Genomic DNA, 13,206 nt, shown 5'->3' on the forward strand with positions numbered 1-13,206 from the left:
GTCCTCTACCAAGGCTTTAGAAGCGAGTCTAAAGAAATGTCTTTAGGTACACCACAGGGAGGAGTTCTCAGTCCCATGCTATTTAATATTCTGATTAATGCTCTCCTAAATGCTCTACCTACCTCACCTAAACATATAGCTATAAGCTATGCTGATGACATCATGATCCACACAACAGGGCATAAGAAGATGAATACCATTCTTAAAGAAGTTCAAGCAATTTGTAATCGACTAGGCCTCATAATATCTTCCTCTAAAACAAAGATATTAACAAGCAAACGACATTTCCCACCCATCTATTTGCAAGGTGAAAGCATTAGCTACGTTAAAACTTACAGATATCTTGGTGTTGATGTAGCCTTTAACAAATCCACTATATCACAACTAAATAAGAAATGCAAAGATAGGCTAAATGCTCTCAAAGCTGTTGTGGCTACAACCCCAACTATGGTGCTACTGTGAGAATCGTCAGAACAATGTACACAGCCTATGTTAGGTCCTTAATTGATTATGCTGCTCCCATGTTGATATTAGCTAGAGGAAGTTCTCTCCGACCCTTGGAGTTAATGCAAAATGAAGCTCTCAGAATTATTCTTAGGTGTCCCAAATCTACAAAGGTTCTTAATATGAGGAAAGAGCTAGGTATTTCTAGTATCAGTGATAGGATTGTTGAGATTAACACTGTACTCGGTATTAGAATGTTAAGAAATGAACCAGACACTGTCACAATGAACCTTACTAAGTGTCTAGAAGTAAATACACACAGATCTAAATGGATTGTGAAAACGTGCAATTGCATTAAGTTTTATAACCTGCATGAACTGTATCAGACAGACATAGCCCCACTCCACAAAGGGGGCAGTAAAGCAATAGCAAAGAACTACAGACCGATAGCACTAACATCCCATATCATAAAAATCTTTGAAAGGGTCCTAAGAAGCAAGATCACCACCCATCTAGAAACCCATCAATTACACAACTCAGGGCAACATGGGTTTAGAACAGGTCGCTCCTGTCTGTCTCAACTATTGGATCACTACGACAAGGTCCTAGATGTACTAGAAGACAAAAAGAATGCAGATGTAATATATACAGACTTTGCAAAAGCCTTCGACAAGTGTGACCATGGCGTAATAGCGCACAAAATGCGTGCTGAAGGAATAACAGGAAAAGTTGGTCGATGGATCTATAATTTCCTCACTAACAGAACACAGAGAGTAGTAGTCAACAAGTAAAGTCCGAGGCAGCTACGGTGAAAAGCTCTGTTCCACAAAGCACAGTACTCGCTCCCATCTTGTTCCTCATCCTCATATCTGACAAAGACAAGGATGTCAGCCACAGCACCGTGTCTTCCTTTGCAGATGACACCCGAATCTGCATGACAGTGTCTTCCATTGCAGACACTGCAAGGCTCCAGGCGGACATCAACCAAATCTTCCAGTGGGCTGCAGAAAACAATATGAAGTTCAACGATGAGAAATTTCAATTACTCAGATATGGTAAACACGAGGAGATTAAATCTTCATCAGAGTACAAAACAAATTCTGGCCACAAAATAGAGCGAAACACCAACGTCAAAGACCTGGGAGTGATCATGTCGGAGGATCTCACCTTCAAGGGTCATAACATTGTATCAATCGCATCTGCTAGAAAAATGACAGGATGGATAATGAGAACCTTCAAAACTAGGGATGCCAAGCCCATGATGACACTCTTCAGGTCACTTTATCTATCTAGGCTGGGATATTGCTGCACACTAACAGCACCTTTCAAGGCAGGTGAAATTGCTGACCTAGAAAATGTACAGAGAACCTTCACGGCACGCATAACGGAGATAAAACACCTCAATTACTGGGAGCGCTTGAGGTTCCTGAACCTGTATTCCCTGGAATGCAGGCGGGAGAGATACATGATTATATACATCTGGAAAATCCTAGAGGGACTAGTACCGAACTTGCACACGAAAATCACTAACTACGAAAGCAAAAGACTTGGCAGACGATGCAACATCCCCCCAATGAAAAGCAGGGGTGTCACTAGCACGTTAAGAGACCATACAATAAGTGTCAGGGGCCCGAGACTGTTCAACTGCCTCCCAGCATACATAAGGGGGATTACCAACAGACCCCTGGCAGTCTTCAAGCTGGCACTGGACAAGCACCTAAAGTCGGTTCCTGACCAGCCGGGCTGTGGCTCGTACGTTGGTTTGCGTGCAGCCAGCAGTAACAGCCTAGTTGATCAGGCTCTGATCCACCAGGAGGCCTGGTCACAGACCGGGCCGCGGGGGCGTTGACCCCCGGAACTCTCTCCAGGTATCACTGTAGACAGCAAGAGCATTTCACCCCTCCATGGAAGATGTGTTCATTTAATATCACATACCTCCCAAGAAGCTCATTGCTAGCAATCCTTTCCTTAAATCACTTGTTAAAGCAACTGCTCAAGAAGAAATTTCTCGCCTAGCTGGTAATAATAAGTTATCACAAGTAATATACACTGATGGATCTAAACAGGAGTCTTCTGGCAGGGCTGCATCTGCTCTTGTTGCCACCTCCCTAGTTAAGAACCATAATAAACATGTTGAACTAGGCATAAGAATTAACAACTGGGCGTCTACATTGCAAACTGAACTGTTTGCAATCCTAATGGCGCTAAAGCTAACTTATGACTCTGAGCTTGACTCTATCATCATTACTGATTCTGTGTCATCACTGAATGCTCTTAGCTCATATAATGACTCCAAGAAAATGCTCGTTGGAGAAGCCAGGTATAGATACTCAAAAATCAGGGACAAAGGAATTAATGTACAATTGCTATGAATCCCATCACACATTGGATTACTCCTTCATGATAAAGTTGATATGTTAGCCAAAAAGAGTACCCAGAAGGAGAATATAGAATATAACTTTGGTATATCAGTGTCTAGCATTAGGAATAATATTAGGAGAGAAGTAAATATCGAAAATGATTGTTATAGGAATGCAGTTAGAAGCCTGAGTAGATCTATAACCCACTATGATAACATGAACATAGATAAGTATGTTTATGGAGCAACGTGCAATGTGAACAGACTGACTGATGTTGTAGTGGCCAAGCTTAGGCTTGGACCCCAATGGAAATATGTCACTCTGTCTGACTTTTTTGGGTTATCCTAGGTTCTCTACACATATGCTGCTATGTATGATAATTCTAGGTAACTGTATTTGTGTATACCTGAATAAACTTACTTACTTACTTACAAGTACTTCTGGCAGTTTGGGAGACACACTGATGATGATCAAACTAAATGTAAATTATGTGGTCAGGCATATGGTCACTGTCTTGAACACTATGTGCTTAATTGTCCACTTATTGAGGAATACAGAGACAGACAGTATAATAACCTATGTGACATGTCAAGATATTTTATTAATGAAAATAAGATACCAGATATGCTAAGCAAATTTCCTAAATTTGCTTAGCTATAGATATAGATAGCTATAGATAGCTATAGATATGTTGATATAAATCCATATGTATTCCTGTTAACCCTTTGGGTTAACAGGAATACAGATTTTGCCATTTCAGTGGCAAAATCTAAAAAAAAAATCTAGAATGTAAATATGAATAATACAATAACTGTGTAATAAAATAATGCTGAGTTGACCCTATCGAAATATTTCAAGAGGGGAGGTAGAACAGCTGCTGAGTGACGCCGGGGGAGATGCCATATTGAATTTAATGTGTGAACATAGGATTGAATTGTGCAATGTAATCAGGCATTCTGAAAGGTCGCTTGGTGTATATCGGCGTCAATCCGTAATTTAAAAATTGCAGATACGTTCCTGTTGAATAATTGGGATATATAATGTGGAAAACCCTAGAGGACTCCAATCCTTCCCAGGAACACACCTTAGCTAAGTGATGCTTACCCATAATGTACAGTAGTTTTTGCATTGGCCATTGTAAATCCTAGCTGTAGAGGTAGCGTTAGGGTGTGGTTTCAAAAAAAATAATTATGATCCAGTAATTAAATGGTAAGTGGTAATATGAATTTCCTTTCTAATAACACTATTGTAATTCATGTCGAATAAGTATATTCTGTGTACCCAGCAAGCCTAATCATATACAATTCCCATTATTTTATAATTTACCATTATTGGTATTAATGTTTAATATTGTAATTATTAATTTAATGGCAGGTCTAGTTTTTTTTTTTTGTCGGAGTGGTAGGGAGGGACAGTTTGGCGACCTACTGTAACTAAGTCCCACTTATTTCACCCAAATAGTATTTAGTCACTTAGCCATAATACCAACTTACCTCATAATTTGTAATATTTTACATTTAAGAATAAAACTAAGTATGCCCGAAATGCCTAGCCATGAAAAGCGTTCTAGTGGTACACTCCGTAATCTCAATTTTACTACATGTAAACCAAACAATAACCAAATTTCTGTAAACTCAGCATTGTAATCCTTATAGAGAATAAACTTTGAAATTACTTTCCTGTAATAAATCAGGTAATACCTTGCAAGCCTCATGCAGGTAATTTGCTCTCACAATAAAACATATGTTATAATGTATGATAATTTGTGTAAATGTATTTATGTGTACCTGTACGTCAGTTAAAGGACCCCAGTGGAAATAATTCACTTTGACTTTTTTGGGTTATTCTAGGTTCTCTGCACATATGCTATTATATATGATAATCTGTGTAACTGTATTTGTGTATACCACAATAAACTTGGTTATTTAGTAAACTTTGCCCAAAATGTTCTGAATAACAAGTGGCCTGTATACCTAGTACATGTTGAAGATTGAGACACAAATGCAACATATGGGAATCTTTATTTAGGAAACGTTTCGCCACACAGTGGTTTCATCAGTCCAATACAAAGAAGAGAGGTGTAAGGAGAGGAAGAGTTGAGGTAATCAGTCCCTCAGCCTGGAGTCGATGTATTCAGTCCATCAATCTACAAGATTGATTGACTGAACACATCGACTCCAGGGTGAGGGACTGATTACCTCAACTCCACCTCTCCTTACACCTCTCTTCTTTGTATTGGATTGATGAAGCCTTTTCAAAACCATTCATCACAATTTGTACATGTATACCTTGTGCATGTACTTGTAGATTATTACTACTGTTAATATTAATAAATACTTATTATCCTGGGGTAGAGTGGGCATGAGGGTCAAGACGGTGTCATATCTGGCTGCCCTATAAACCCACAACCAGAACTTGACTCATTGCTACCAGCATTAAGCCACAACATAACCTTATAATTGACAGTGTCCTGTATTATATTTGTCGTATATAGACTTTTTTTAGAGAGCATATTAACATTGCCTGCATCAGTATATATTATTAAATTATCCAGTATATTTCATACGCGTTACTAAAGAAGTTTTTGAGATTCGTGTAGGGTACATTTTAGAGAGTGAGGTGGCAACTGTGTCAGTCAAGACAGCTGGGCGGTGGCACCTCTCACCGTCCTATTACTGACATACTTTTCACTATTTTAGTTCATTTTAGAGTGATAAACGTAAGCAGTAAGTAAATATATGTTTATTATTTACCTGGGAAATGCTATTAATATTATTAGAAAACTGGGTAATATTTGGCTTGTGTCAGTGGAGTTTTGTCTTCGCAAATGTTTACTTTTGTTTATTAATTCCCCTTTTAAATGTTAATAACTACAAAATAAACAATATTGATAAATTTTTTATTTATAGTGGTTATGCAGGTTGACGACCTCGTCCAGGCTGGTAATATTAATGAGTTACAGGTTTAATACTATGTAAGTTAATGTATCTCATGTACATGAGATAGTGTTTAAGTTTATTCAGATATACATAAATACAGTTACATAAATTATCATACATAGCAGCATATGTATAGATTACCCAGGATAACCAAAAAATTCAAACAAAGTAAGTTGTCATAATAAGAACATAAGAACATAAGAACGAAGGAACACTGCAGAAGGCCTACTGGCCCATGCGAGGCAGGTCCAAGTCTCCTACCGGCTTAAGCCAATGCACCCAACCTAGTCAGGTCAGGTCACATTGACTTAAGGGAGGAACACGGCAACCGACCTGGTAGCACAAGCTATCAGGTCTAACTCACACCCACCCACATCCACTCATGTATTTATCCAACCTATTTTTAAAGCTACACAACGTTCTGGCCTCTATAACGGTACTTGGGAGTTTGTTCCACTCATCCACAACTCTATTACCAAACCAGTACTTTCCTATATCCTTCCTGAATCTGAATTTTTCCAACTTAAAACCATTGCTGCGAGTCCTGTCTAGGCTAGATATTTTCAGCACACTATTTACATCCCCTTTATTTATTCCTGTCTTCCATTTATACACCTCAATCATATCCCCCCTAATTCTACGTCTTTCTAGAGAGTGCAGATTCAGGGCCCTTAGTCTATCCTCATAGGGAAGGTTTCTGATACATGGGATCAACTTTGTCATCCTCCTTTGTACATTTTCCAGAGAATTTATATCCATTCTGTAATAAGGTGACCAAAACTGTGCAGCATAATCTAAATGAGGCCTAACCAAGGATGTATAGAGTTGAAGAACAACCTGAGGACTCCTATTATTTATGCTTCTTGATATGAAGCCAAGGATTCTATTAGCTTTATTGCGAACACTTATGCACTGTTGTCTTGGTTTCAGATTACTGCTAACCAGAACTCCTAAATCTTTTTCGCAATCCGTAATATTAAGATCTACATTATTTAGTTTATATGTGGCATGGTTATTGTCCTGTCCAACATTTAGAACTTTGCATTTGTCTATATTAAACTGCATCTGCCACTTCTCCGACCACTGCATCAGTCTATTCAAATCTTCCTGGAGTGCTCGAATGTCCTCGTCAGAATGAATTCGACGGCCTATTTTGGTGTCATCGGCAAACTTGCCGATGTCGCTCTTTATGCCCTCATCTATGTCGTTTATGTAGATTGTGAACAGCAGGGGGCCCAACACTGACCCCTGTGGAACACCGCTCGTGACACTTCCCCACTCTGATTTCTCCCCATTTATGCAAACTCTCTGCTGCCTATTTGTCAACCATGCCTCTATCCAGGAAAAAATTTCTCCTCCTATTCCATGTGCTTTAATTTTCCTCAATAGTCTCTGATGTGGGACCCTGTCAAAAGCCTTACTGAAGTCCATATACACAATATCATATTCATTACCATGATCTACCTCCTCAAATACCTTAGTGAAAAAAGTTAATAAATTCGTAAGGCAGGAACGCCCCTTTGTAAAACCATGCTGAGATTCGTTGATTAATTTATGCTTTTCAAGGTGGCTACGAACTGCCTCGGCAATTATTGATTCCATAAATTTTCCCACTATGGAGGTTAGGCTTATTGGTCTATAGTTCGAAGCTAAGGACCTGTCACCTGTTTTGAAAATAGGTATCACATTTGCCATTTTCCACTTATCTGGCACCATGCCAGTTTGTAGTGATATGTTGAAAAGATTAGCCAAAGGTGTGCTAAGCTCCTCTTTACATTCCTTTAGAACCCTTGCATACAGTTCATCAGGGCCTGGGGATTTGTTAGGTTTTAATTTATCTATTTGCCTAAGGACCATGTCACTTGTGACCCTAATAGTACACAGTTTATTATCGTCCTGTTCTACATAATTTATCATTACTGGAATATCGCTGGTATCCTCCTGTGTAAAAACTGAGAGGAAGTATGTGTTAAAAATTCTACACATTTCCTTATCACTGTCAGTGAGCTGACCCGAGGAACTTTTGAGTGGGCCTATCTTGTCCCTGATCTAACTTCTGTATACCTGAAAGAATCCTTTTGGGTTAGTCTTCGATTCTCTTGCAACTTTAACCTCATAATCTCTTTTTGCTTTTCTAATTCCCTTTTTTATTTCTCTCTTTAACTGAATATATCGATTTCTCAATTGCCCCTCTCCTCTTTTGATTTGCCTATATATGCCTCTCTTTTGACCAATCAGATATTTTAATCTATTGTTCATCCATTTAGGATCATTTTTGTTTGATCTGATTTCCCTATTTGGAACATAATTTGACTGAGCAGCTAGAACTATGCCCTGGAAAGCATCATATCGGCAACCATCACCACCTACCTGACCCTTAGTCAGGTCATTCCAGTTCAGCCCACCTAAGTAATTTTTCAGTCCTATGAAATCAGCCAAGCGAAAGTCAGGGACGGAGACTTGATTGCCATTATTAGGGGAATTCCATGATATATTAAAACTGAGTGATTTGTGATCACTTTCCCCAAGCTCATCATTAACCTCAAGATTATTAATTAGTGTTTCCCTACTGGCAAGAACCAAGTCAAGGAGGTTATTTCCCCTAGTTGGCTCTGTCACAAACTGTTTTAAAAAACAATCCTGGATCGTATCAAGAAAGTCACCTGACTCTAAATTTCCTGTCAAATTGCTCCAGTCAATCTGTCTATAGTTGAAATCTCCCATTAGCACAACATTTTCGTATGTAGATGCCTTACGAATTTCGTCCCATAGAAGTTTACTGCACTCCCTATCAAGATTTGGGGCCCTGTAAATCACACCCAAAATTAGTTTTTCTCGGCCCTCGAGAAGCTGTAACCAAACAGATTCAGTGGCTGACGCTTCTAATTTAATATCTTGTCTAACACAACAATTTAAATTGTCTCTGACATACATCGCTACTCCACCACCTTTCCTGTTGACCCTGTCAGTGTGGAATAATTTATAGCCTTGTATGTGACATTCAGAAGGCATCTCTCTATCTTTCAGATTGAGCCAGGTCTCTGTTATAGCAATAATATCTATGTCTCCTGCACTTGCAATTAATCTTAGCTCATCTATCTTATTTCTTACACTCCTGCTATTAGTATAGTAAACCTTAAGGGAGCTAGTCCCTTGCTGCCCTCTGCTGTCCCCCTTTGTTTGCTGACCTGATCTATTGTCTTTATTTATAACTTCATGCTGAATGCCTTTTATACATTTACTGTTTCCAACCCAAGTGTTGCAACCTGCTTGTTTCCCACACACACCCATACCTCTATCTTCCATCAGTTTAAAATCATAGGCATTTCACCAATGGCCTTCTCAATCGAGTCTGCAAGTGCTACCACCCCAGCCCCAGAGAGATGTACCCCATCCCTTGCATACATATCATGTTTGCCATAAAAGTTGTTCCAGTTGTCAATGAATGGGATTGCAAGTTCCTTGCAGTATCTGTCTAGCCAGCAATTTACACCAATTGCCCTAGACAACCATTCATTTCCTACTCCCCTTCTAGGCAAGATGCTACATATGATTGGGATCCCTCCCTTAGACTTAATGAAATCTATAGCTGACCTGTACTTATCTAGCAGCTCTTCTCTCCGACCCTTCCCAATATCATTTCCACCAGCACTGAGACAGATAATGGGCTTGCTCCCATTACCTGACATGATATTATCCAGCCTGTTGACAATGTCCCCAACACCAGCTCCAGGGAAGCACACTCTATCTCTCATCTTCTTATTCCTATTACAAAAAGCACGGTCAATGTATCTTACCTGAGAGTCACCAACCACAAGAATGCGCTTACCTCCATTAGCAGGGGCAGTAGTACCCTTACCTTCACTGGCCACTGAAGTACATTCATCCTGAAGAACAGAGAAGCGATTTCCTACCTTCAGATCTTCACTCTTAACTTTCCTTACTCTGATGCGCCTTCCATTACTGTGAACTACTCGCCACTTGTAGCAGGTGTTGGGCTGCACCTCACTGCTGGTAGCCGTTGCTGCCTCCCCAACTACAGCCTCCTCACAGCGAGAGACAGACTGCACCTCGCTGCTAGAAGCCTCATTCCCCACAACTCCAGCCACCTCACACTCTCTCCCAGACCCATTGAGGTGGACCTTCAGCCTCCTAATCTCCTCCTGGAGAAGCAAGACCTCCTCCTTCAACTCTCCAACCTCAATTTTTAAAACACTGCAGAAGCAAGCCATGCTTTGTAACCGTCCACACTAATCCCCAAGGCAGCTCAGGGTCTGTGACCTCACGTGACGACTGACCACTGAGTACTGACAGTCTTGTTTACCTGGAGTTTACCTGGAGAGAGTTCCGGGGGTCAACGCCCCCGCGGCCCGGTCTGAGACCAGGCCTCCTGGTGGATCAGAGCCTGATCAACCAGGCTGTTGCTGCTGGCTGCACGCAAACCAACATACGAGCCACAGCCCGGCTGATCCGGAACTGACTTTAGGTGCTTGTCCAGTGCCAGCTTGAAGACTGCCAGGGGTCTGTTGGTAATCCCCCTTATGTGTGCTGGGAGGCAGTTGAACAGTCTCGGGCCCCTGACACTTATTGTATGGTCTCTTAACGTGCTAGTGACACCCCTGCTTTTCATTGGGGGGATGGTGCATCGTCTGCCAAGTCTTTTGCTTTCGTAGTGGGTGATTTTCGTGTGCAAGTTCGGTACTAGTCCCTCTAGGATTTTCCAGGTGTATATAATCATGTATCTCTCCCTCCTGCGTTCCAGGGAATACAGGTTTAGGAACCTCAAGCGCTCCCAATAATTGAGGTGTTTTATCTCCGTTATGCGCGCCGTGAAAGTTCTCTGTACATTTTCTAGGTCGGCAATTTCACCTGCCTTGAAAGGTGCTGTTAGTGTGCAGCAATATTCCAGCCTAGATAGAACAAGTGACCTGAAGAGTGTCATCATGGGCTTGGCCTCCCTAGTTTTGAAGGTTCTCATTATCCATCCTGTCATTTTTCTAGCAGATGCGATTGATACAATGTTATGGTCCTTGAAGGTGAGATCCTCCGACATGATCACTCCCAGGTCTTTGACGTTGGTGTTTCGCTCTATTTTGTGGCCAGAATTTGTTTTGTACTCTGATGAAGATTTAATTTCCTCATGTTTACCATATCTGAGTAATTGAAATTTCTCATCGTTGAACTTCATATTGTTTTCTGCAGCCCACTGAAAGATTTGGTTGATGTCTGCCTGGAGCTTTGCAGTGTCTGCAATGGAAGACACTGTCATGCAGATTCGGGTGTCATCTGCAAAGGAAGACACGGTGCTGTGGCTGACATCCTTGTCTATGTCGGATATAAGGATGAGGAACAAGATGGGAGCGAGTACTGTGCCTTGTGGAACAGAGCTTTTCACCGTAGCTGCCTCGGACTTTACTCTGTTGACGACTACTCTCTGTGTTCTGTTAGTGAGGAAATTATAGATCCATCGACCGACTTTTCCTGTTATTCCTTTAGCACGCATTTTGTGCGCTATTACGCCATGGTCACACTTGTCGAAGGCTTTTGCAAAGTCTGTATATATTACATCTGCATTCTTTTTGTCTTCTAGTGCATTTAGGACCTTGTCGTAGTGGTCCAATAGTTGAGACAGACAGGAGCGACCTGTTCTAAACCCATGTTGCCCTGGGTTGTGTAACTGATGGGTTTCTAGATGCGTGGTGATCTTGCTTCTTAGGACCCTTTCAAAGATTTTTATGATATGGGATGTTAGTGCTATTGGTCTGTAGTTCTTTGCTGTTGCTTTACTGCCCCCTTTGTGGAGTGGGGCTATGTCTGTTGTTTTTAGTAACTGTGGGACGACCCCCGTGTCCATGCTCCCTCTCCATAGGATGGAAAAGGCTCGTGATAGGGGCTTCTTGCAGTTCTTGATGAACACAGAGTTCCATGAGTCTGGCCCTGGGGCAGAGTGCATGGGCATGTCATTTATCGCCTGTTCGAAGTCATTTGGCGTCAGGATAACATCGGATAGGCTTGTGTTAATCAAATTTTGTGGCTCTCTCATAAAAAATTCATTTTGATCTTCGACTCTCAGTCTGGTTAGCGGCTTGCTAAAAACTGAGTCATATTGGGACTTGAGTAGCTCACTCATTTCCTTGTTGTCATCTGTGTAGGACCCATCTTGTTTAAGTAGGGGCCCAATACTGGACGTTGTTCTCGATTTTGATTTGGCATAGGAGAAGAAATACTTTGGGTTTCTTTCGATTTCATTTATGGCTTTTAGTTCTTCCCGCGATTCCTGACTCCTAAAGGATTCTTTTAGCTTAAGTTCGATGCTTGCTATTTCTCTGACCAGTGTCTCCCTACGCATTTCAGATATATTGACCTCTTTTAGCCGCTCTGTTATTCTTTTCCGTCGCCTGTAAAGGGAGCGCCTGTCTCTTTCTGTTTTACATCTACTCCTCCTTTTTCTTAGAGGAATAAGCCTTGTGCATACATCGAGTGCTACCGAGTTAATCTGTTCTAGGCATAAGTTGGGGTCTGTGTTGCTTAGTATATCTTCCCAGCTTATATCGGTTAGGACTTGGTTTACTTGGTCCCACTTTATGTTTTTGTTATTGAAGTTGAATTTGGTGAATGCTCCCTCGTGACTAATCTCATTATGTCGGTCTGGGGCTCCGCGCATACATGACTGAACCTCAATTATGTTGTGATCTGAGTATATTGTTTTTGATATGGTGATATTTCTTATCAGATCATCATTGTTAGTGAAGATGAGGTCTAGTGTATTCTCCAGTCTAGTAGGCTCTATTATTTGCTGGTTTAAATTGAATTTTGTGCAGAGATTTAAAAGCTCGCGTGAGTGTGAGTTTTCATCAGAGCTGCCTCCTGGTGTTATTTCTGCAACAATATTATTTGCTATATTCCTCCATTTTAGGTGCCTTAAGTTGAAATCCCCCAGGAGCAAGATGTTGGGTGCAGGAGCTGGAAGGTTTTCCAGACAGTGGTCAATTTTTAACAGCTGTTCCTGGAATTGCTGGGATGTTGCATCCGGAGGCTTGTAGACTATCACAATGACTAGGTTTTGGTTCTCGACCTTTACTGCTAAAACTTCCACTACATCATTTGAGGCATTTAGCAGTTCTGTGCAAACAAGTGACTCTGCAATGTACAGGCCAACCCCCCCCTTTTGCCTGTTCACTCTGTCACATCTGTATAGGTTGTAACCTGGGATCCATATTTCGTTGTCCAAGTGATCCTTTATGTGGGTCTCAGTGAAAGCCGCGAACATTGCCTTTGCCTCTGCAAGCAGTCCACGGATGAAAGGTATTTTGTTGTTTGTTGCTGGCTTTAGACCCTGTATATTTGCAAAGAAGAATGTTATCGGACTGGTGGTATTGTTGGTACTGGGGGGGGATTTTTTTTCCGGCATTAGTATCTGTATCTGTTGGTTTGGAGTGGAGGCCATCGACTGTGGTTCCACT

At 41.1% G+C, this 13,206-nt stretch overlaps 1 long non-coding RNA gene across 1 annotated transcript in view; it reads left to right on the plus strand.

Moving 5' to 3' along the window:
* The first annotated feature begins 5,175 nt into the window (after nucleotides 1-5,175).
* The window catches only part of LOC138852350 (uncharacterized), a 33,665-nt gene continuing 25,634 nt past the window's right edge, over nucleotides 5,176-13,206 (plus strand). The window contains exon 1 of the long non-coding RNA XR_011391678.1: nucleotides 5,176-5,530. This is a non-coding gene — a long non-coding RNA (uncharacterized lncRNA). The remainder of the gene's footprint in view (nucleotides 5,531-13,206) is intronic.

This window comes from Cherax quadricarinatus, chromosome 7, assembly GCF_038502225.1.
Source record: "Cherax quadricarinatus isolate ZL_2023a chromosome 7, ASM3850222v1, whole genome shotgun sequence".
Lineage (NCBI taxonomy): Eukaryota > Metazoa > Arthropoda > Malacostraca > Decapoda > Parastacidae > Cherax > Cherax quadricarinatus.